The 24683-nt window shown below is 35.3% G+C and overlaps 1 non-coding gene across 1 annotated transcript; it reads left to right on the plus strand.

Annotated features, from left to right (window-relative positions):
• Positions 1 to 506: 506 nt before the first annotated feature.
• LOC118731128 lies at positions 507 to 673 on the plus strand. Its single transcript, XR_004991819.1, has one exon. It is a non-coding gene; the product is annotated as a U1 spliceosomal RNA (small nuclear RNA).
• The last annotated feature ends 24010 nt before the right edge of the window (positions 674 to 24683 follow it).

A 24683-nucleotide genomic window follows, 5' to 3' on the forward strand; every position in this document is an offset into this window, starting at 1 on the left:
AAACTGCTTTTAAGCATGGATTATATAAAACAGTGGCACCTCCATCTCATTTGTGCTAATGATAAGAAGTCACTTAAAGAAGGATTGGCTTGAATAACTTGTAAATTTTTTGTGGGTTAATTATTTTTAAAGTAGGTTTTGTGAGTTAAGTGAATTTTGAAGACTTAGTTTGCACTGTAAAAATAGATTCCTCATTTCACTCTGTGTAGATCCAGAGCAAATTAAGTTGTATTCTAGCAAGGTTGAATGACAACTAAAAACAAGTTCTCACTAAGCAGGTTTGATGGCCAGTCCTCATAGAGTCCAAGATTTTGATATACATTTTATCATTTATCCAGCAAATGATCACATGCTATAATTTACCACATTTCATAATATGTGAAGTCCTAATTCTGGACACAGATTGGCACTATTTGAGTGCTCTGATATCACTCAAGCAGGCTGGTGGGGCCCCCAGGAACAGATTAAAATCTATTGTAAATCAACCCTATAAGAGCCCACTACACACTCTTACCTGACAGGGGAAATAACATAATCAGGAAGGAGTTTTTCCCAGGATGAGGTTTATATATATTTCCTCAGAATGTGCTTGACCCCTGCTACTTCCAAAAACATGGGGGACTCAGCTACATAATTTATGGTGGTTAGGGGACTGCATGCATGCTCCCCCTGGCAGAAAAACAAAAAGAAACTAACACAATTAGGCTTGGTCAGTTTCACATATTCAGTTCCCAAAAGCTATCAACACACTCAGTACACACACACACACACACACCAAAACACAAAGAGCCATACTGAGAAATAAAGCATCTTGAGAAATAAGGGACACGGGTACAGAGACTTGATTAACATTCCAAAGGAAATCACAAATAAATAAATTAAAAAGAATGACAAAAGAAAGAGAAGTAAAATACTATAAGAATTAAAAAAAAAAACTATAAGACATTATGTTCAACTTTTTCATAATAAACTTTAAAACCTTCACAGAACAAAATAATTCCCAGAACAAAATAATTGTAATTCAAATGAACCTAGACAGATATATAAAATATCTCAAAAGGTTTTATTAAATAAAATTTTAAAAATAAGCTATAAATTGACAAACAACATTTGTACCACAAGAAGAGAATTTGTATCTAAATATATATATATAGCCAAGAGGCACATGAAAACCTGCTCAAAGTCACTAATCATCTGAGAGATGTAAATCAAAACAACAATGTGGTACCATCTCACACCTGTCAGAATGGCTATCATCAACAAATCAGCAAACGGCAAGTGCTGGCAAGGATGCTGAGAAAAAGGGACCCTTGTGCACTGCTGGTGGGAATGCAGACTGGTGCAACCACTATGGAGAACAGTATGGATTTTCCTCAAAAAAACTGAAAATGGAACTCCCATTTGACCCAGTAATCAAACTCCTAGGAATATATCCTAAGAAACTAGAAACACCAATCAAAAAGGATATATGCACCCCTATGTTCATAGCAGCACAATTTACAATAGCTAGGATTTGGAAACAGCCTAGGTGCCCATCAGCAGATGATTGGATCAAAAAAACTATGGTACATCTACACAATGGAATAATATGCTGCCATAAAAAAGAAGGGATTCTTATCATTTGCAGTGACCTGATTGGAATTGGAGAACATTATGCTGAGTGAAATAAGCCAGTCAATGAAAGAAAAACACCACATGATGTCACTCACTTATGGATGATAAGGAACATTATAAACTGATGAACAAAGGGATAGATACAGGGACAGTAAAAGAACCAGACTGTCAAATTATAGCGGGGATGGTAGGGAGATCTGGGGGAAATAAGAGATCAACCAAAGGACTTGTATGCATGCATATAAGCATAACCAATGGACAAAAACTCTGGGGAGGGAGGGCATGTATGGGAGTGGGGGTGGGGTGGGGATTGGTAAGGTATGTACACATATAATACATTAATAAAAATGAGGGAAAAATATATATAAATAATTTCTATAAATAAAACAAAATAAAAACTAAACTAAATTGTAAAAAAAAAAAAAAAATGATTAACGAACATGAGAACATTCTTCAGAAAAGATAAACCAGAATTGTTTGTGGTTATAATTCTATCATTTATTTTTGTCACATGTCATATGTATTTAGATTTTTAGATTTACATTAATAATCAAGAAAATACAATAACATATTAATATAATAATTTATATTAATAACCAAGAAGATAAAAACACATTCATATTGAGAAACTATTGATATTTATACATGTACATCTGACAAATACAAAAGTTTGACATTATCAAGTATTAGTTAAAGGAGAAACAAAAGAAACACCTCTAAAGGGCTGCTTTCTGCTATAATTATTTGGAAAAATTATTAGGATAAATACACATATGCCATTTTTACCTGTAAGAAATCTAGAGAAAATCTTGCACATGTAGCCCAGGTACAGGGATAAAAAGAAAACTATGGAAACAATCCAATATACATAAACAGAAGAATGAAAAACTAAATTACATAGAATTAATTAATCCTATAAAATAACATTCAAAAAATACAGTTTGGAATAGTAGTAAATTAATCTGTTATCTGCAACATCAGTTGATGGATTTCATTATAAAATTGAGGGGGAAAACAAAGTTGTGGAAAATATAGGACTACCTTGTAGATAATTTAGATAATTATTTTTGAGTAAGCAAAATAGCCCTAGCTGGTTTGGCTCAGTGGTTAGAGCATCAGACTGCAGACTGAAGGGTCCCAGATTTGATTCCAGCTAAGGGCAAATGCCTAGGTTGTGGGCTTGGTCCCCAGTAGGGGATGTGCAGGAGGCAGCCAATTAATGATTCTCTCCTATCATTGATGTTTCTATCTCTCTTTCCCTCTCCTTTCCTCTCTCAAATCAATAAAGAAAAATATATTTTTAAAAAGCAAGCAAAATAAAACAATAGATTATATATAGATACAAATTAGATACAAATGTATGTAGTGAGACTATGAAGAAAATAAAGTTCACAGAAGATTTTGAAAGTAAAATTTCCTGTGACAATATAGAGCTCAAAGGGAACTTCAAAGAGAATAGTGGTTGTTGTTTTCATTGAAAAATGTTGGTATTGATTTTGAGAGAGAGAAAAAAACATTGATAAGAGAGAAACATCTATTGGTTATTTCCTACATGCACCCTTACCAGGAACCGAGCCTGCTTCCCTGACATGTGCCCTGACTGGAAATCTAACTGATAACCTTTCAGTGCATGGGACAATGCCCAGCTAATTGAGCCACACAGGGCAGGGCTATTTTTGTTTTTTTTCAACAAGTCAATACAATAAAGATTTAATATATTTTTACTATACAACTAAAATATATTTTTGAAGTACTTTGTATCAAAACAATGAAAAATGTTAAATATTATTTTTTATTTTAGAATTTAAAAAAGAACAAGTTATTAATTTGTTATAAAGCACATCATATTTCAATATAGGTCCACATACATGTACACTAATACTGTTAGACACACATAGGCAAAGTATCTAAGGTTATGTTACTTTGCAGAATGTAAAATTAAAAAGTAATAGTTTGTGAATTTGATTGTTATGATGATGTGTAAATATTTTTATTCTTGGAGGCATTAGAAAATATGTTATTAGTTATAACTATTATGATCATTATTAAGAATACTGAATATTTTGCTCAGTTTGGTAAACATTTAAATTATATTTTGATATTAGGTCTAGTAATACTTAATGTCGTTTTCTAATACTTTTTTAAATCGAATTTATTTAAACAATACAACAAAATTTAATCAACAATATAGTTGCCATTGTTTTCTACTACTTGTGCCCAACGCTCAGGAAGCATTTTAATCCCTCTGTTGTAAAATTCTTGTGATTTTGATGCAAAAAATTCGGTCAATGCATTTTTGAGGCATTCTTCATTATTAAATTTTTTTCCAAGAAGAAAGTTTTGCAAAGAACGAAACAAATGGTAATCGGAAGGGGCAATATCAGGAGAATATGCAGGTTGAGGGAGAACTTCCCATTCCAACTGGCACAGTTTTTCAGCAGTGATTCTTGCAGTATGTGGTCGTGCGTTATCGTGGTGAAGAATTAAGCCCTTCCGATTAATCAGCGCGGGTTCTTTTTCTCTTAAAGCTTGGGCTAACCTTTCCAATTGGGCACTATACACTGCACTTGTAATGGTTTGGTTAGATGGTAAAAGTTCATAATGAAGAATTCCTTTAAAATTCCACCAAACACACAACATCACTTTTTTCGCATGCAAGTCAGGTTTTGGCGTGGGCTGCGGAGCCTCATTTTTGTCCAACCATTGAGGCCGCCTTTTCAAATTAACATACAGCACCCATTCTTCATCTCTGGTAACAATTTGCTCTAAGAACGGCAAACGGTTTTGACGAGAGAGGAGCGAACTGCAAATTGTGACTCTTTGATTACGGTTGTTGTCGGTCAACTCATGAGGAACCCATTTTCCAAACTTTTGGACTTTGCCAAGTGCATGCAATTGATTGGAAATTGTTTTTTGTGAACAATTTAAAGTTGTCGCAAGCTCTTGTTGGGTAATTTGAGGATTTTGCACCAAAAGAGCTTGAAGAACTTCTTGATCAAAATTGGACACACGGCCTGGACCACTCTTGTCATCTAACGAAAAATTTCCCTCGCGAAATTTCTCAAACCAACGCTGGCATTTTCTGGCGCTAACTGCATCTTGACCAAGAGCACTACAGATGTTTTTTGCAGCCTCACTTGCTTTTCTTCCTAATTGGAACTCGTAAAGCATGCAGTGCCGAATATGCTCTTTATCCGCCATCTTCTTAGCCCTGGTTTTGCAACAAAAACCAAACCAAACACAAACTTTTTCAAGCAAAACTTGTTAATTGCACTTCACACGTTCTGTAGATACCACGTGTTTGAAGGTTATGTCAATACAAGTCAACGCCAAGCAAGATTTTAAACGAATGTTGAAAAACGACATTAATTATTACTAGACCCGATAATAGAAAATTATGATATTTATTTATTTTCATTTATTATTTTTTTGGTTATTGTTTAATTATATTTTAAAAATGTGATCTCTGACAATTTCATTTTATGCAAATATGTTTTTAACAAAGATTAGGTAGAAAAGGAGCCACAATAATAAGTCTATTTGAAAAATATCATCAATATTTTACTTTTAGAATATAAAATAATTGCTTAGAACTTGATATCTTGGAAACTTTTGAAATTTTCATCAGTTTATTTTTATTTTTATTAAATTTATTAGAGTGACAATGGTTAAAAAGATTGCACAGGTTTTAAGTGTATGCCTCTGCAATACATAGCCTCAAAGTCAAATCATCCTCCAGGACCATACAATTGATCTTCCTTAATCTTTACTAACCCCCACCTCCCATGGTATTTAAAGGTATAATCTTTTTTAAAATGATCTTCTTCCTTTGTGCATTCTAATATACAGATAATTAAAAGTTCTTCAAGCCTTGCCCTAGCTGGTTTGGCCCCATGGACACCGGGTCAGTCTGCTGACTGAAGGGTCCGGTTTGATTGGGGTTGAGAGAACCTTCTCTGGTTGTGCGTTTGTTCCCCAGTGGGGGGTGCACAGGAGGCAGCCAATAAATGATTCTCTCTCATCATTGATGTTTCTATCTCTCTATCCCTCTCCCTTTCTCTCTGAAATCAATCTATAATAATAAAAGCATAATATGCTAATTAGACTGGACAACTGAACATCCTTCCAGATGTCCTTCCGGACAAAGCTGTGGCTGTGAGGGCTGAGGGCAGGCAGCCAAGGCAGCAAACAGCAGCTGCCACAGCGAGGTGATAGGGGCAGTGCCTTCCCCTGATTGGCCCTGCCGCCTCCTGTCAGTAGGACATCCCCTGAGGGCTCCTGGACTGTGAAAGGGGGCAGGCAGGGCTGAGGGACTCCACCCAGTGCACCAGGAATTACCCTGCACCAGGACTTTAGTAAAAATATATATTTTTTAAAAGTTTTTTTTCAGGTTCTTCTTGACTCATACATCCATTAAATACTTATAAAAGGAACTCATAAGAAATTCTTTTCATTACCTACATTTTCAAATATTTCAATTCTATGCAAATAATGAGATATAAATTACATATACTACTGTAAGTTAAAAATTACATATACTACTACATATAAATTATATATACTACTATAAATGATCTTGCATAAAGAGATGATTTTCTATTTCTTAAATTTGATAAGCTTTTTCTGCATAACTTCTAAATAAAAATAGTATGGAAATGAGGCAATAGTATGTAATGAGAGGACATGTACGCCAAATGCATTTAATTTCCTTCTGTTCAGCTTGTATTTGAACAGGAGAATATCTTTAATTTCCAATGACATCAAAGGTGTACCTTAAAAAAGATTAAATTGAAGAGCAATATAATCATTGTGTTATAAATTAGTAAAACTCTCAAAGTTGTCAACATATTTAACATCTTCCTGAATTTATGATAAACACTAACTTTGATATCAGATACCATACCTATTCATTTTATTTCACCTGCTAAATCTTTAAACACAAAAAACAATAGATTTACATTATATTATTATGCAAAAAAATTTATAACAAATAAATAGAGAATATTAGTACTGAAAGTTTACCTAATGAGATACTGCATCAATGTACAAGCTTGGCAAATGACTTGTAATGTGCAGTAGGAAATTATACCGTATTTCATGAAAAAATTGTAGTGGCCAGACACTGAAATGTCTTTACTCAATTCAAATTTCTAATCCTGAACCTTTCTGACAAGATGATATAAGTACATATGTCAAAATTAGGCACAAGTTATGCTCTAACATCTGATATTTTTCAAGAAAAGTTTGGAAGAACAAAATTTGGAATACTGTTTATAATGTGATTCTGAGGCTGCTGTGTAAATTGCTAAGATTTGGTTTGACAAAAACCTCCAAATCAGTCTTTATTTTTTACCTTGCTTAGTTTAATTGGGTAGTAAAAGAGAAATAATAGGCTTGGTTTTTATTCTACAGTAAAAGTGTATAGGACTTTTATAAAAATATAAAGTAGCTTAGTCTGTGTTACTCCCCTTCAGTTTAAACCTCAAATCATTATAATTACTCCATTTACATTAATCAGTTTATTTTTCTGTAGCTAAAAGGGAGAATTTTTGCTTAACCCCATCTTGACAATTACATTTTGAAATGATTTAAAGGCTCTGAGTGATGAAAAGTTGTACTTTTATTTTCATTAAGAGAGTATGACTGTCAACAAGCTAAATAGTTAAAAAGGCTGAGACTAACTACTTTTGGTAGTTAAACCAACACCTATGGCAGTTTAATGTACATTTTCATACTCCCAACTTTACCTCTATTTTGATGTTTATTTGCTTATTTTTAAGAACATATGAAGAATCTATTTGTTAAGTGGATAGCTGTTACAAAGGATGGCAACTTACACTTTTCGTGTTTAGAAAAATTCATTTATGTTTAGATTTTGTTCTTATTTATTTAAAACTATGACATAACATTATGAACACTACTTTTTAACTTAATATTTTTTATTTAAAATGCACATTGTACAGCTGTAAAAAAGGAAGAACTCTTACCATTTGCAACAGCCTGGAAGGACCTGGAGAGCATTATGCTAAGCGAAATAAGCCAGACAGATGAAGACAAGTATCACATGATCTCAATCATACGTGGAATCTAATGAAAAAAGTAAACCCATGGACAAAATAGATCCAGAGACACAGAAGCATGGAACAGACTATTGAACTTCAAAGGGAAGGCGAGGGAGGGTAGATGGATAGAAAGAGATCAGCCAAAAAAATTATGTGCATTTATGCATAACCCACAGACACCAACAATAGGGTGATGAAGGCCGGGAGGAGAGTGGGACAGGCTAGAAAGGGTCAGTAGGGGAAAAAGGGGACATATGTAATACTTTCAACAATACATTTAAAAAATAAAATAAAATGCACATTGTGCACAAACCCCCCAGGCTCTAACTCATTCGTTTAGACAACTGCTTAATATTCCAGTGTGAGTTTACCATTCTCTATCCACCCCTCCTTCCACAGTAGGTATTCATACAGTTTTCAAGATTTTTTCCCAATGGTGAAATCATTGCTCTATATCCTCGATCATATTATTTTCACTTTATTATACGATTATTTTATTATTTTTATTGTTATTTTTATATGATAAAATACCAAATGAGGGATTGCTTTCACTTTACTTGCGCTTTAGTTGTAATGGATTTTGCCAATTTTTGAGTTATTTTCATAGCTTCAGCAGATTTTTATTAAAACACACATATTTATATAATTCTGGTATAGTCTATATTTTTATTATTTAAATATTCTCATCCAGAAACATGAAAAGTCTCACCATTTGCCCAGAGGTTCTATATGATGATTTAATGATAATAAAATATATACCTTTTGTTAAATTTATATTTTTGTTTCTATTACTATTTTTAATAGTCTTTTCTTTTCATTTTAAAGTGGTTACTGCAATTAAGGGAAAACTCAATAACTATTTTAGCAATTAGGTTTTCTTTACCTCAACACAAACAATATGAGACCTTGTATTTTTCTTTGTATGATTAATTTTTCTTGGCCTGACTGGTAGGTGGAAAATATTTTGTCATTTACATTTATTTAATTAACATATGGATACCCGTGTCTTTGGTTATTATGGATCCACTTTCTGAAGAATCACCTCACACTCTATCTAACCGTGGCTTCTCCACTTCTTGTTGCCTACGACCCACTCCTTATTTTCTTTTTCCAAATAAAGTACAAAATATTTTGGTGCTGGTTTGGAATGGAGTCAGATTCGATTCTTTCTCAATTTTTTTTTTTCAAATCCAGTTGACAATATATTTTTATATTAGTTTCAGGTGTACAGCATAGAAGTTAGACAATTATATACTTTACAAAACGATCCCCTGTGATAGTTCTAGTACTGTACGGTTACTACAATATTATGGATTATATTTCCTATGCTGTACTTTACATCCCCGTGACTATTCTGTAACGAGCTATTTGAACTTATTAGTTTCTTCACATTTTTCACCCACCCCCCACCTGCCTCCCAGCTGGCAACCCTCAGTCGGTTCTCTGTATCTAAGAGGGGGACTGCATTTTTGATATTTTTCTGCAGAGGGTTTCCACTTCTCTTTTGCCCGACATCAGGGGAGGTGTATAAATGTCAGCTTGTACATGAACTCTGGTCTAGTCCCCACCCATAAACACAAATGAAGCCCAGGAAACCCAACTGCACTCTCTTCCTCCTGTTTGACCCCTCATGGAAGCTGACCCCCAGGTAAAATGCTCGCAGAGTTATTTTGCTGTTTACTAAATGAGTAATACACTTTATTCCTGTTCCACTGGTACCTCTCTGTCATTTATCCCAGAATCCATAATTTCCTTGGGACGGGGAAAGGCTGCCCAATCTCCAGCAGAGTGTGAAGAGCCTAAATTAAGCAATTTTATTTTAGTCTGATTGGGCTGCTATAACAAAACACCACAGACCGAGTAGCTTATAAGCAGCAGACCTTGATTTCTGACAATTCTGGTAGTCGGAAGTGCAAGCGCAGAGTGCCAGTTTGGTTAGGTGACGGCCCTATTTTGGGTTGCTGACTTCTCCTTGTAACCTCATGTGGTGGAAGGGACAAGGGATCTGTTTGAGTTCTCTTTCAAAAATAACTAATCCCATTTATGGGAGTCCCTCCCTCATGACCTGATCACCTTCCAAAGGCTTTTCTAATACCATTACATTGAACGTTAACATTTAACATGGATTTCGTAGAGAGAAGACATTCATATCATACCAATGTTCTACCTAGGAAAGTCTTTACTACAGTTTTAGGACAAGCTATTTTTTTTTCTTCTGTGTTCTGTACATGATACAGGATGATGTATCCAACACAAAACTTTAGGACTCAAGAATATAAGAAAGTGCTAATAAATAATAGTTTAAAAGATTCTCACACTATTCTATTGAAGTAGTTTTGCTACTTTTTATTTATGGTTCAGCCTTTAAGCACTCATCAAATTAGATTTTACTACTAAATGTATATATTTTGACTAACTTAATAGTCAATAAATAATATAGCATTATTGGTTATTAGTAAAAGTGTACAGATAAATACATTGAAGCAGCAGGTATGGCCAGCTAAGGACCTACCTAGAATCTCATTCTAAGCAGTATTAAATCACATCTGGAGCCCTAGCTGGTTTGGCTCAGTGGATAGAGTGTCAGCTTGCAGATTGAAGGGTCTCAGATTCAATTCCAGTCAAGGGCACTTGCCCAGGTTGCAGGCTAAATCCCCAATAATGGGCAGGAGGCAACTGATCAATGATTCTCATCATTGATTTTTCTATCTCTTTCCCTTTCTCTCTGAAATTAATAACAATGTTTAAAAATTTTTTAAATAAATAAATAAAATCACAGCTGGAGAAAAATTGATAGAAGTCATGTTTGGCATTAAAATATGCTGTAATCTCACCAACTTTTAATAGTCTTATAAACATTAACACACACATGTTAACTAGTGTAATGTACATAGGAAAATAATAACATAGAAATATCAAGAACCAATGTGTGCCCTGAAACAAAGCCAAAGAAAGACACTAAACAAAATTTTAGTTTAAAAGCTTTTTAAATAAATAAAACAAGTAAGCAGCAAAAAGGAAATGTTTTATGAAAATTCAATTGCTGCTATACCTTAATGTGATCTTACTATCTGAGAAAGTATAGTCCAGATGTTTCATTTATTTTAAGGCACTAAATCATATTACCAAATTATAATAAATGCAAATTGGGCTAATTTAAGTGCTTAATACCAGAAAATGAATTATTTCCCTTTTCTTTCAGGGTATCATGATTAAATTTCCTGGAATTGCAGAAGGAATATTTATAGACATCAATAATTTAGCTAACATTTTAATTATTCCTTATTACCCAGAGCTTAAAAAAAAAATGCTCCTAAATTATTTGGAACCTTGTAATATCAACAAAACTTATTCTGTATTAGTGTCCTTTCATCTCTAGAAATATAACAATATAGTTTCATTAATCAAAGACAAAACTTTGGCCACACATTTTAAAAAATGTCACAGTGTAAGTAGCATATAGTTTTGGTGATGAATGGAATCATTTCTGCATGAGTACAAATTGAAATGAAAACTGATAGAATATTAAATCATTAGCCTTTTGATATATTTGAGAGATCCATTTAAAGCTAAGAAAGTTGAAATTCAAATAATTCAAGATGTATTTTTAATCACAGAGATAGTAATTGTCAGAATAAAGACTACAAAACTGGTTTCTATACCAGGTTCTAAGACAGCTGTCTACTACTGACGGATCACAGGCTAAGTATCATGATTTGTGACCAGAATAGGAAATATGAAGTGATGAGAACATATCTCCCTTTGCACAATATGAAGTTTTTTGGAAGCTTCCAATAATTGACTGGATGAATGATTATCAGTTGGATTGAGTGTTATATAATATTCAATGGCTTTGTTTGTTACCATTGTATCTGCTTGTCCTCATTCATTCATTGTCATGTAGCAACTTTTATGAAATCATATTAATACAGTACAATAAAAGTAGCAGTTTACATTTATTTCATCTGAAATTTGAATAGTGATGTGAGGGCAGAAAAAATTTAACATACTTTAAAGTTCAGGGTAGAAAATTATTGCTCATTCTGTACAATGGAGAGATCATGCATGTATAAAGCCAGTGCACATCAACAGTAAAACACAACAATTACATACATCTCAAAACACTAAAAAAGTATAAATTAAAATGTTGATTATCCTTAGTGTTTAAAAGGAAGAAATAATTATGCTCTAATTTGTCTCATAAAGAACTTTAATGTTGAGTAATTTGCATTCCAGATAGCTTTGTTGACCATCTTCTGAGAGCAGGGTGAGTCAGTTGGGCAGCTGCAGGAGCTATCCAAACTAAGAGATAATTGAAATAACTATGCTAGTTAACTCAGCTATCTACATTGGGGTGTTTTGCATAAACTGTCGACTCAAAATTGCAACTTGCTCCCACATAGTATACAACCACGGTTAGTGAGACCAGAGGATAGGAAAACAACCCTCATTGGCACTGAAGTCCCCAACACTAACAAAATGTTGAAAGTTATTTGAAGACTACAGAATACAAAGAAGCAGCCAAATATATTAGCAAGTATGCTCATGTTCATGGATTAAGTCAGCAAACTTAATCTAAAAATTTTCAGACACAATGGTAACAAGCAATGCCATTGGATATTATTGATATATAGCTACAAGGCATTTCTTAAAGTAGAAGAAGGAAATTGGCTCAAATAATAATCTTAATCTTCAAAAGATTGAAATCAACAAATAAGATTTTAACTATTCTCTCTTTTAGCCAATTTATACAACTTTCCAACATGTTTGGGTTTATGTTTTCTAGAGTACAGAGATGAGAATTTGTTGAATTAGAAACTGAAATTTAAATACTCATCATTATATTGTTTAAAAGCCATTAGAATGTGCAATGAATGTAGAACATACAAGCAAATATGATTTTAAAACACAGCTGACTTAAGAAAACTTTTTTATTTTATTTTTATTTTTTAAACCACTTTTCTATTTTTCCTGATTTTAGAGAAAGAGAGAGAGAGAGGGAGAGAGAGAGAGAGAGAGAGAGAGAGAGAGAGAGAGAGAGAGAGAGAGAGAAAGAGAGAGAGAGAGAGATATATTTGTTATTCTACTTATTCATGCACTCATTGGTTGATTCTCATATGTGCCCCGAGCAGGGATTGAACCCACAACCCTGGCATATCAAGATAGCACTTCAACCCGGTCATGCAGGAAAAGTTTTTAACCTATTTCTTTTTTTTTTTTTAAATATTTTATTGATTTTTTACAGAGAGGAGGAGAGAGGGATAGAGAGCCAGAAACGTTGATGAGAGAGAAACATCGACCAGCTGCCTCCTGCACACCCCCCACCAGGGATGTGCCCGCAACCAATGTACATGCTCTTGACCGGAATCGAACCCGGGACTTTTCAGTACGCAGACCGACGCTCTACCACTGAGCCAAACCGGTTTCGGCTAACCTATTTCTTAATTGCCTAAAAGAATTTTGAAAGAAGGCCTGAACTAGGAAGAGAGCTATTACCAGAGATAGTTTTTTATAGCAGAAGACTTATCTGCATGGCATAGGAAGCATTTATTTACTGAACACTTGCTTTACTCATCTTGCTATGAATTAACTTCCTTCCCTTTGAAGCCCTACCAGCTTCTTCTTAGCTCAGGCTGGAATATATATAAGCCTCAATTTTCTGACTGCTTTATAGTTTAATATTTTTTCAGGAGCTCCTGTACATATGATATTAAATTTGTTTTTAGCTATTAATCTGTCTTGTGTCAATTTAATTATTCAGTCAGCTAAAGACTCTAGAAGGAAAGAAAGGTTTCCCTCTCCTGAACAGGAGGGCATTATCTTTACCCTGGATTTTGATTCTCTCCTCTTATTTTTTTCTGCCTCACACACATCCATATATTTTTTCCTTCATCTCTCTACATTTCCTCCTTCATAGAGTTGAGATCATCAAACTCCTTATCGCGTAGCACATGCAAGTTTCCAATTTGATTTATTTTATGCAATGACCTTTCTTACATGGAAATCATATTACACTGTTGATTAAAACCCTTTCATCTCTAAACTTTATAGCTTGCTATTTTTCTCATAATTTTGTCCTGGCTCACTGCACCAGTCTAATTTCTAACACCTGCCTCCAACCCACATTCTGTGCTCCAATCAAATTGACCTTATTGGTTTCATCAAATGTTCTAAGCATTTGCATTTGGATCTTTCCATATTTTATTATTCCTAATATACTGTTCATAGTTTTACCCCCAATGCCAAAGTAATCACTAGCATAAAGCAGCACTCAGAATAAATTGAATGAATGAATGAATGAATGAATAAATAAATGACTTTGTTCTATAAATAAATTATTACAGAAGTTTAGTTAGTTTATAAATATATTTTCAAAAGTAGAAGATAGAAAAACTTAAGCCATATTATTTGAAAAGATTAATAATTATATTAAACATCTTTATAACTGCCAATTGTGATTCTAAGCAGTTTCACTGAAGTCAAATTGCTAAATCTTTTCCCTCCCAAATGGTTTTAATTTTGAACTTTCAATTGTTACTTTGTAAAATATTCATAGCATAACCTGGAAAATCTTCAAAATATCTCAGCAGTTTGCTTTAGCATCTAGGGGTGAAATAAAAATTAACTTCAAAGCAAATTAGCAGTTTTTCTCTTCTATTCTCATCAAAGAAAGTGTAGGAGGATTTTAAGTCCTTTGAGAGCATATATTATAGTTCATTGTATAAAAGAAAAAGAGCTAAAAATTAATCCAGGAACAATTAATATGTGAAGTTAGTGTGCTACAATACAGTATTATCACTGTTATATAGATGGGTGTTGTCGTTTTTAAGCAAAGACATATTAACAATTAAAATGTAATGCACATATATTATTAGTAGAATTTTTATTATTATATCATTGCCATAATTCAAGTTCCTATGATCTGTTCCCAAGAATATGAATAGAGGTATTCCTCCCCACTCCACTAGGTTTTTTTGGGCTTCAAAGGTAATAAAAGAAAAGTGGTAGCATTAGAATAAATGGGTTAATTATATTGTAGGTGAAAATACCAAGATTAAAAGTTATTATAGAAGCTTCTAGGATCCAAAGAGCTTCAAGAGTCTCCTTCTCAATGTATTAATACTTTAGTTCCTTAACAGTTAAGAATAATATAATCCTATATACTAAAACCCTAACATGCAAATTGACAGAACCATGGAACACATTAACCACCAGGGAGCAGATACTCAACTCTGGAGCTGCCCCCTAGTGGTCAGTGTGCTCCCACAGGGTAAGCACCACTCAGCCAGAAGCCGGACTCACACGTCTAGTGAGTGCAGTAGCAGTGGAGGGAGCCTTTCCCAACTCTGCTCCTGCCACCTCAGCAGCACTAAGGAGTCCTTGGAGGTTGACTGCTGAGGGGTCCCACACTGCAAGAGGGTACAAGCCAAGCTGAGGGCTAACCCCCACATGCACAATGTCATGCACTAGGCTTCTAGTTATCCTATCCAATAAAAGAGTAATATGCAAATTGACCATTCCTACACTATACTCACAAGCCACACCCACCAGCCAATCAGAAGAAGGTGTGCAAATTAACTCAACTAAGATGGCTGTGGCCACAGAGCAAACACAAGGCTTGGGTTTCCCTCACAATGGAGGTTTTCCTGCACACTCTGGCTGTTCCAGGCCTCTGCTCAAGGCTACAAAGTTTCAATTATAGAAGATAAATAAATCCAAATAGAAATGGTTGTGGCCACAGAGCAAGCAGGAGACTTGGCTCCACTCCAGGCAACAAAGTTTCAATTGTGGAAGATAAATAAATCTCAGATACCAGGGCCTCTGCTTGGGACACTGGGAGGTGTGGCTGGTCTACAAACCACCACAGACCCCCTCACCCAGGGTGCCCCATGCCCCAAGGAAACCCTCACCCTGATCTGGGACATCCTTCAGGGCAAACCAGCTGGCTCTCACCCATGCACTAGGCCTCTATCCTATCTAATAAAAGAATAATATGCAAATTGACCATCACTCCAACATACAAGATGGCTGCCCATCACTCCAACATACAAGATGGCTGCCCATCACTCCAACATACAAGATGGCTGACCCCTTGTGGACACAAGGTGGCCACCACAAGATGGCCAGCAGGGGAGGGCAGTTGGGAGGGACCCAGGACTGCAGGGGAATGCAGTTGGGGGTGGGGGACCAGGCCTGCAGGGGAGGGCAGTTAGAGGTGATCAGGCTGGCAGGCAGAAGCAGTTAGGGGCAATTAGGAAGGCAGGCAGGCTAGCGGTTGGAAGCCAGCAGTCCTGGATTGTGAGAGGGATGTCCAGCTGCTCGTTTAGGCCCGATTGGGCCTTTATAAACAGGCAGCAAGACTTCCCTTGAGGGGTTCCAGATTGGAGATGGTGCAGAGTGGGCTGAGGGACAACTGTGCATGAATTTCATGCACCGGGCCTTTAGAAAAATAATAAAATTAAAAATAATTTCCCAGCTCATCTAGCACAATCTCCAACTTAATGGAATAGCCACTTTACAATGACAGAATATAATTGTTTGCTTTTGATTTTTTTCCCCAGTGATAAGGCTTCTTACATTAAAAAGCAGACAATTCTGTGCAGGGTCATTATAATGGTCAGAAATTAGACATATTTTTCCATTTGAAAGGAAATAGAATAAATCTAATCTTTCATCCACATGACAGGTTTTTGTTTGTTTATTTGTTTTATTTTGTCATTTTGTTTTTTGTGTATTCCCAGTCTAAAAGTTGCTCCTTCCTTTTAGGGTTTTTAAAAATACATTATTTTCACAATCTTCACAATGTTGACACTCATTTTATTTATAAACTTCAGTTTATCATCATTATTAAATGTGGCATGGGAATGTTTACTCATCCTGGATATTAGCATGTTCTTTTTTTAAACATATTTTTTTATTGATTTGAGAAAGGAAGGGAGAAGATGAGAGAGATAGAAACATCAATGATGAGAGAGAATCTTTGATAGGCTGCCTCTTGCACACCCCCTACTAGGGGTCAAGCCCAGAATCCTGGCATGTGTCCCTGACTGAAATTTAACTGGGAATCCTTTAGTCTGTAGGCTAACACTTTATTCACTGAGCCAAACCAGATAGGGCTAGCATGTTATTTGATCTGTGTTCTAAATCTGTTACTATGACTTTTTTTAAAATTTACATTAATATTTAAGGAATACCTATTCTGTACAAAATATTGTGTTTATTTATTTATTTATTTATTTATTTAATAAGTCTTTATTGTTCAGATTATTACAAATGTGTTCCTCTCCTCCCCCCTCAATTGCTCCCCTCCTATTGGGTATATTTTAAATGGGATGTAAAAATTCAAAAAGAAGACTAAAATATTTAAGGCTTTAGGTGCTTCTCATCTAGTAATATCCTTACATACACTGGACTTTTACACCAGGATTATAATTCAAATGCATACTAGTATTTCTAAACCATAGTTCACATTTTGTATAAAAACTGATATCATCATATACTGCCTGCCAGTTCTGCCTTCAGACCTGCCCTCCATGAGTGTCAGTTACAAACTTAACCCAAACTAGTCGGAACTGACTGCCAGCCCCACCAGCAGCCCGTTCTCATACAGTCAGGCCCCAGCCAGACCCTGGGAGTCCATGTACTGTGGACGGTGGACTGTTTTAAGGGGACAGATTAAAGCCCAGATAATTGCAAAAGAGTGAAACTGGAGCTCTGATCAATTGATGAGCTCCGATTACTACTATACATCACAAATCTTAGAAAGGACACCCCCCTCCATCAAGCCAAATAATGGTATTAATTATAGCCATGCAATGTTTTCTAGTAAAGAACACAGTTTGCACAGGTATTTGAACTTCTGCATAAGAGCCTAGATCCAAGCCACCTGGAACATCTCATAACCCCATTGGTTACTATTGGTAGCATTGTTCTTGCACCTGAGCGATTTGCTGCTACTTTGAAGTCTTTGGTAGCAACTTTGCGAAAGCTCTTCTCATAAATGATCAGGTTCCAGGAAACAAGACAGCTAAGCGTTGGGTTTCAGATAAAGTTCTCCTGAGACATTGATCAAAATTCAGATTATTACGATGATAGTTGATGGCTACTTGGAATGAGGAATAATTACAGTAAATATGGAACTTCTACCTTAAGATTGCTGTCAACATAATGCACAGTGATGGAGATTTGACAGAACCAGGAAAAATCAATAAAAACAACCCTCTGAAAAAAGCCAGAGGTATCATACTCCCTGAATTCAAATTATATTACAAAACAACAATAATCAAATCAGCATGGCATTTTAAACAAACAAAAAAAGGAGACACACAAAGGAACAGAATTGAGAGCCCAGAAATGAACCCACACGCATATGGGCAAATAATTTTCAACAAAGGAACCAAAAACATACAATGGAGTAAAGAAAGCCTCTACGGTATATTTTTTTCTTAAAAATAATAATTAATAGTGCTTTGTAAGTGTGCATATCTTTTATTATAATAAGTTTCGTACAATAGTTATTTCAGGAAAAAAAGCCACATTTGGTGAAAGGTACTACTATACATTGTATTTATTTAAAAAATACAAGATTGCATTTTAAAATATTTTATATATCAATATATCAATATATCAATATATCAATATATATATATATATATATATATATATATATATATTCCTAATATGCAAATAGATCAGATGGCAGAACAAGCAAACAACTGAACAACCAAACATCCAGTAGCTATGGCATATGCTGACTACACCAGGGAGCAAGTGCAGAACATGGCGGGCATCTATAGGTGGTACAACATGGAACATGGAGAGTGTCAACTGTGGTGAGATGATGGAGCAGGTGAGTGGGAGCACTAGACCAAGGCAGGGCGCCAGTTGCTGTCATTGGGGTGAGCCTCTCATGGTTACTGAAAATTCTTTGCTCCCACATGCCAAAGTCCCACCCAGTGCTCATTCCCACTGCCTGCTCCAGCATCTCCCCCAGCTCCTGAGGGGTGATCGGGCAGCAGCTGCCTCTCACATCCCCTGCTGGTGCTGACCCCAATCTCTCTGCACCAACAGCGGATACAAGCAGGGTTTGGGGGTGGAAACGGCAGGATCAGGACTGCCAGCAGACAGGGACCAGGGGCTAAGTCAGGTAGGGCTAGATGGGAGTGGGGAGGATGGGTTGAGACCTGCCCCTGAGCTCACTGCAGCCTCACAGCCCAAAGTTACTTTCAAGGTGCACAATTTTGTGCACTGGGCCCCTAGTATGAAGATATTAGTGCGCCAATAAGTAACTGATACATTGCATTCTTGTTAATATTCAAAGGAAAAAGAATAGACTGAATAGAATACAATTTATTCAATCTCTTTTCAAAAGTATAAATATATATATATTTTTTAACAAATCAATGTCATCAGTTTTAAGCTATATCTAGTGTACTGATATACACTTAAAGCTTGAATCTACCAGATCTTATTAGCAGGTATTTGCTAGCTTTATTGTCATCAGCATGTTGGCTATGTGTACATTGCATATTCATTTTATCTATACTTTTGTTTCTTTGAAGCTATCATTGATATTATATTTTTAATAAAGGTGCTAAATAGTACATTTATAAATATAAAATTCAGTGGTATGTTTTTCTAAGTTTAAGCCACATTGCTATTGAATTTATTCTCTTTAGATGTAGAGTTTATCCACTATGTTGATTGAATTTATATATTTATTTTGTCATTGACATGCTTCAAGTTTCTATAATTTGGTATCATGAACATGAACAGAGATTCCATCACATTTTTCCAGGCTAAGATACAACAGGTAACATTAACATAAAGGGGTTAGTCATAACAAATAAGTGTGTGTTTGTGCATGTGTACAATAGTGCTTTAAAAGTCATCAGTCTAATAGCTAAACAGAAAATTTTTATTTTTATTGTTATTCTAAATGAAAATCTGCTGATTCCCAGTAAGAACTGTTTCTGAATGAGACAATCCTATTTGATAGAGCAATTTAGAATTTTGTCAATATTTCAACAAACCTTGTATTCACTATGCTTCCTCGAATGTAATATAAAGCCATTGCATTTCCTTAAAATTTATCAAAATTTAATACAATCCTCTGCTATATGTAGGACATCGTACTAGATGTAAACTTCTATTGCTTTGGCATGCAATGTGTTTCAGCCTGAAAAAGTTAGTCATTTAATTAAGCTGGGATCTTGGTTCATATTTTTATACATACCATGAATTTCCATTATACATAGGATGGTTACTTTTGTATTTTTTGATTATTATTTGAATTCTCCAATCCCAATGGATTTTAGTGTATTTGAAGGAAAGAATTGGCATATAGTAGGCACTCAACAATTATTTCTTGTTCTGCTATTGATACTGAACTATTTTAACTTTTTACATGTGTAGGTGTCTATGTGTATTTTGTATCCCCTTACTTCTCATTACTTCTCCTCAGTGCTGTCTATTTGCTCTATTTTTCTTTGCTGTATATAAATCAAGAACCATAGAATATGAAAAACTAATGATAAAGGCTTAGATTAAAGGTAAATTATATTTAACTCTTATTTTAAAGTTCTGTGCATGCTTTTACATACTAGTATGTATCCATTGGTATATAGCTATTTATGAACACAAAGAGCAAAGATCCTGCATTACAAAGTGCCTGGAGAATTTAGTCCAGAGAAGCAGAGTGACTGAGGGGAAAGTACTAGAAGGTCAGGTCCGGCAGCAATTGATTATGGCTTGGTGAGAATTTTGGATATTTTTCCATGTGCGAGGGAAAGTCATTAATGGATGGTTTACTTATGCTTTCAAACTCTAGCTTCTGTGTATATCATACACAAGATGGGGGCAGGGATGAAGTATGGAGTTAACACATATGCTATTACAATAACCTGGTAGAGCAACTAATGATGGCTTTGGGTTTTATCTGAACCTTGTGATCCCCAAAAGTGACAGCAGTGAAGAAATCATCTCAATACAAACATATGCCTATTTCCCTGGAAATGGATAACTACAAAGGGCCGTCCTGCCCTCACATAAGCCTTCCTTGGTGCTCCCAAAGACTCCCAAAACTCTTTGGTTAAAGGACTCTATACAATCCCTATCACCCATTCTTTTCTGTGAGCATTCTCCTTATTGTAAAAGCCTTCATTAAGTCATCTCCTTAATTGTCCAGTGCATTTATTCCTTCAAGGACGGGGTGTGTGGTTGTATGGAAAAACGGATTGCTCAGAAGACTGGCTGATGGACCTGTTAGTGGGATATGAAAGAAAGAGAGAAACTCACAATGGATCCAAAAGGTTTGGCTTGAGAAAGGGAGCCAAATAACAAACAAACAAACAAAAACAAAACACAACAACAACAACAAAAAGACTAAAGAGCACAGTGAAAGGAACTATTTGGAAGAGTCCTGGATGAATTTAGGATGAATGTTAGACGTGTGAATTATAGGGAACCTGTGGTTCATCCCAATTATACTTTTAGTTAGGCAGTTAAATGTTCTAATCTGAAGACATCAAGAGAGAAGATGGCACTGAAGGTACTAAATGGTAGAGTCACCAGCCTGTCCCCAGCAATAGGCCTGAATGCTTTTATCTAGGCAGGGCTTCTCTAATTTCAGCATGTGTAAGAATCACCCAGAGAGATTGGGAAACACAGATTCCTGGGCCTCACACCCGATTCTGATTCTGTAAATCTTGGGTGGACCTGAGAAATCTGCCTTTCTAGCAAGTTCTCAAGTGATGTTGATATTGGGAATATGATGACCATACTAAAAAAAAATAAAATAAAAAAATAAATGAGTCTCTCTGGGAAAGGAAGAGATACTAAGACTTAAAGAGGTGGCATGTCAATGTCAAGGCTGAGAAGATAAGGTTAAACTACCAAAGGAGCCCACAAAAGGAGCATTCAGGAACTTAATAGAAGAGCAGAGAGACACTGGAGTAATTCTATGATACTGTTTTAGTTTTACATCCCAATACTGTTTTTAGAAAAAGGTAAATAGCTTTTATTGGTTTGGCAAAGGAATCTCAAAAGAATTAAAGGCTAGGTGGACAGCTCCTCTTTTGGGCTATTGTTTTTCTTACTCTAGCCTGGTAGGGGTCATGCTGTCATGATATACAGTTTCTGTTGTGCAAAATAAACTTCTATTATCTGATGACTCTTTAAGAAAACCTACAAATTAAAATGCCCACTCAGTAAGGAAGGCAAAGTGCATATGACCCTGAGCCACAGGTCCTAAGTAAATGCTGATTTTTCTAAACAGAACAAGCCCCATTATGTTCTAGTGCCCTGCTTAATCTCATTCTCACAGAAACTTGTTTTCTTATTCAAAATAACAAATATATGTAAATAATGCCTCAGTAAAGCAGACACACAAATTCTTTAATTCAATATTACTATTATTTATTTGAAATTGCATGAAGCAACATCTTATATTTGTAAGAAAAAAGATCATGTTAATCAATAGACAAAATGAAAACAGAAAGTAAAAAGAGTATTAATATAATTATAAAATACTTATTTTTCCCTTTGCCAAAATGTAAAGAAAAGTGAAATAATGAGAGTCCATGGGGGCACCAAGGAATTGACGGGGGTTTTAGTGTTTCCCAATGATTTCCCTAAAACCATCCTAAATATCGATAAACAAAGATGAAATAAAAGCAGATACTCTGCTTAAGAAACCTTGCTATGATGTTTATGACTGACCTTTCAGCAATAATGAAGGCTTTACACCCTCCTCCCACTCCCCGCTGTAAACTGTATAGAACCTCCATGGAATGGAGTATGATGACAGTGGTGGAATGATGCCCTTTTCAATGACTGCCAGGTTAATATCCTGAACAGAGCACTGTGGTAGAGGGGACTCTACTGTTTATTAAAGCAGCTGGGGTATAAAAGTTTGAAATCTGTATTAATAAACAAAAATATAACTTAAATAATTCACTAATTGCAAAGCCAATGTGCCAAAGTGGTACATCATGGATATTAGTATCAGACAGATCGGGCACGATGATATCTGATGCCCTTAATTCGTGAAATGGGACAAAATCCTTAAATTCTTAGAGCTGAAGTTTTCCATATACTATGTTTTTATTTGCTAGAGCCACCATTAAAAAATATCACATATTGGGTAGTTTAAACAACAGACATTTATTTTCTCACATTTCTGGAAGCTTCAAGTCAGGTGTCAGCTGATTCGATTCCTTGTGAGAGCTCTCTTTCTTGCTTGGAGACCATCGCTTCTTGCTGTGTCCTCATGTGGCCTTTCCTCTGCCATGCAAGAGAGTGCTCTCATTTATTTGCCTCTTTTTACAAAATATATATTTTTACTGATTTCAGGGTGGAAGGGAAAGATAGAAACATCAATAATGCCAGAGAATAATTGATTGGCTGTCTCCTGCAAGCCTCACACTAGTGATTGAGCCCACAATCTGGGCATGTGTCCCTACCAGGAATCAAACTATGGCTTTCTAGTTAATAGGTCGACACTCAGCTACTACTGAGCCATGCCCACCAGGCCCTTTCTTTTCTTGTAAGGACAGCAGTCCCACCCCCATGACCTTATTTAAGTGTAGTTACTTCTTTGTGGCCCTGGCCCAAAATAGTCACAGTGAAGGTTAAGGTCTCAACACATAAATTTTGGGAGAATACAATTCAATTCTAACAATCTTAAAAGAAATTTTAGAAAGTGAACACATGTTCAGAATTGCCCATTGCTGACCCTCTGTTTTGTCTTTCCTAAACTTCAGCCAGGTTTCTCTTTTTCCTACAGACCCCTGAAACCTACTACTTGCCCCCAATCAGAGTAAGTACAGCAAAAAAGGAGGCATGCCCCACGTCAGCTTCCCCTGTGAACTAGCTGATTGCATGGAGACCCTTTTCTTATCAGACTCCACTGGTCATTTTCAGTTGCCCCACCAAAGTTCCTATTTATGTCTGTTGGCCCCTGCTTTACCCTATAAGAGAAAACTCTTGTTCTCTTTGAATTTGAGGTGTTCATAGATTAAACTAGTCTCTCTATTGGAATATGAGTTTTTCTAATTAAAATCTCTCAAAGTCCAAATTTGTTTTAATTTAACAAAAGTTAAAAATGTATATCTTATTGACTTATTTTGAGAATGTCTAAACCAGTTGGGTTAGTGCCTGTTTTATTGCAGGTGAATAATTATGTGTACTTGAGCATTCAACTTACTTACTAAAGCCCATGTAGTTTGTTAGTTAAATAATAATTTAAAATAGAGATATTGCTCTATTTTTATGCTCTCAAACAATAGACAGCCTTTGGAAATTGTATCTTAAGAGGTCACATTCCAAAGACTTTATGGAAAATTATCATACTTAAATTTGTAGTTGCATACCAATGCACTGAGTCAAATAACATGAAAGTTTCCTAGGGCAACAAATACTCACATGGAATCTAAATGTCTGATTTTATTACTTTGACTTCTAAGGCCTGTCAAAAAAAATCTTTACCATATCCACAATGATGAATATGAAATGAATGAATAATATTTTCCCAAAATGTCACAACACTGATTTTTTTCACCAGCAAAGCTCCTGCTTTTTCTTTTGAGAACTTGTTATACAATAATAGGATGGAGGCGTTAAATAAATTCATATTTATGAAGTGCTTACTACCGATTTGCTCTCTGTCTGATACTTTAATTATGTCACATCATTTACTGTGGATACAACACTTAGGGGTAGGTGTTATTATCTCCATTTGCACATCTTGAAAGTAAGGATCAGCGAAGTCAAGTTGTTTGCCCAGGGTCACACAGCTCTTAAAAGAGTCAGGATTTAATGAGTTCTATTAATATATCCCATAAAGTGCTATATTTTTACTGTAACATCCTGTATTCCTAACAAGGAAAAATTCATAATCCCAGCAGCACAAGTGAGCAGGCTTGTGCCTTGGGAAATTAAGACCTGAGGCAGGAAAATAGAGATTTCAGAAGATAAAGAACTTTTGCTCTTTGTTATGATTACATGAAA

Source organism: Pipistrellus kuhlii, unplaced genomic scaffold (genome assembly GCF_014108245.1).
Source record: "Pipistrellus kuhlii isolate mPipKuh1 unplaced genomic scaffold, mPipKuh1.p scaffold_m20_p_3, whole genome shotgun sequence".
NCBI lineage: Eukaryota > Metazoa > Chordata > Mammalia > Chiroptera > Vespertilionidae > Pipistrellus > Pipistrellus kuhlii.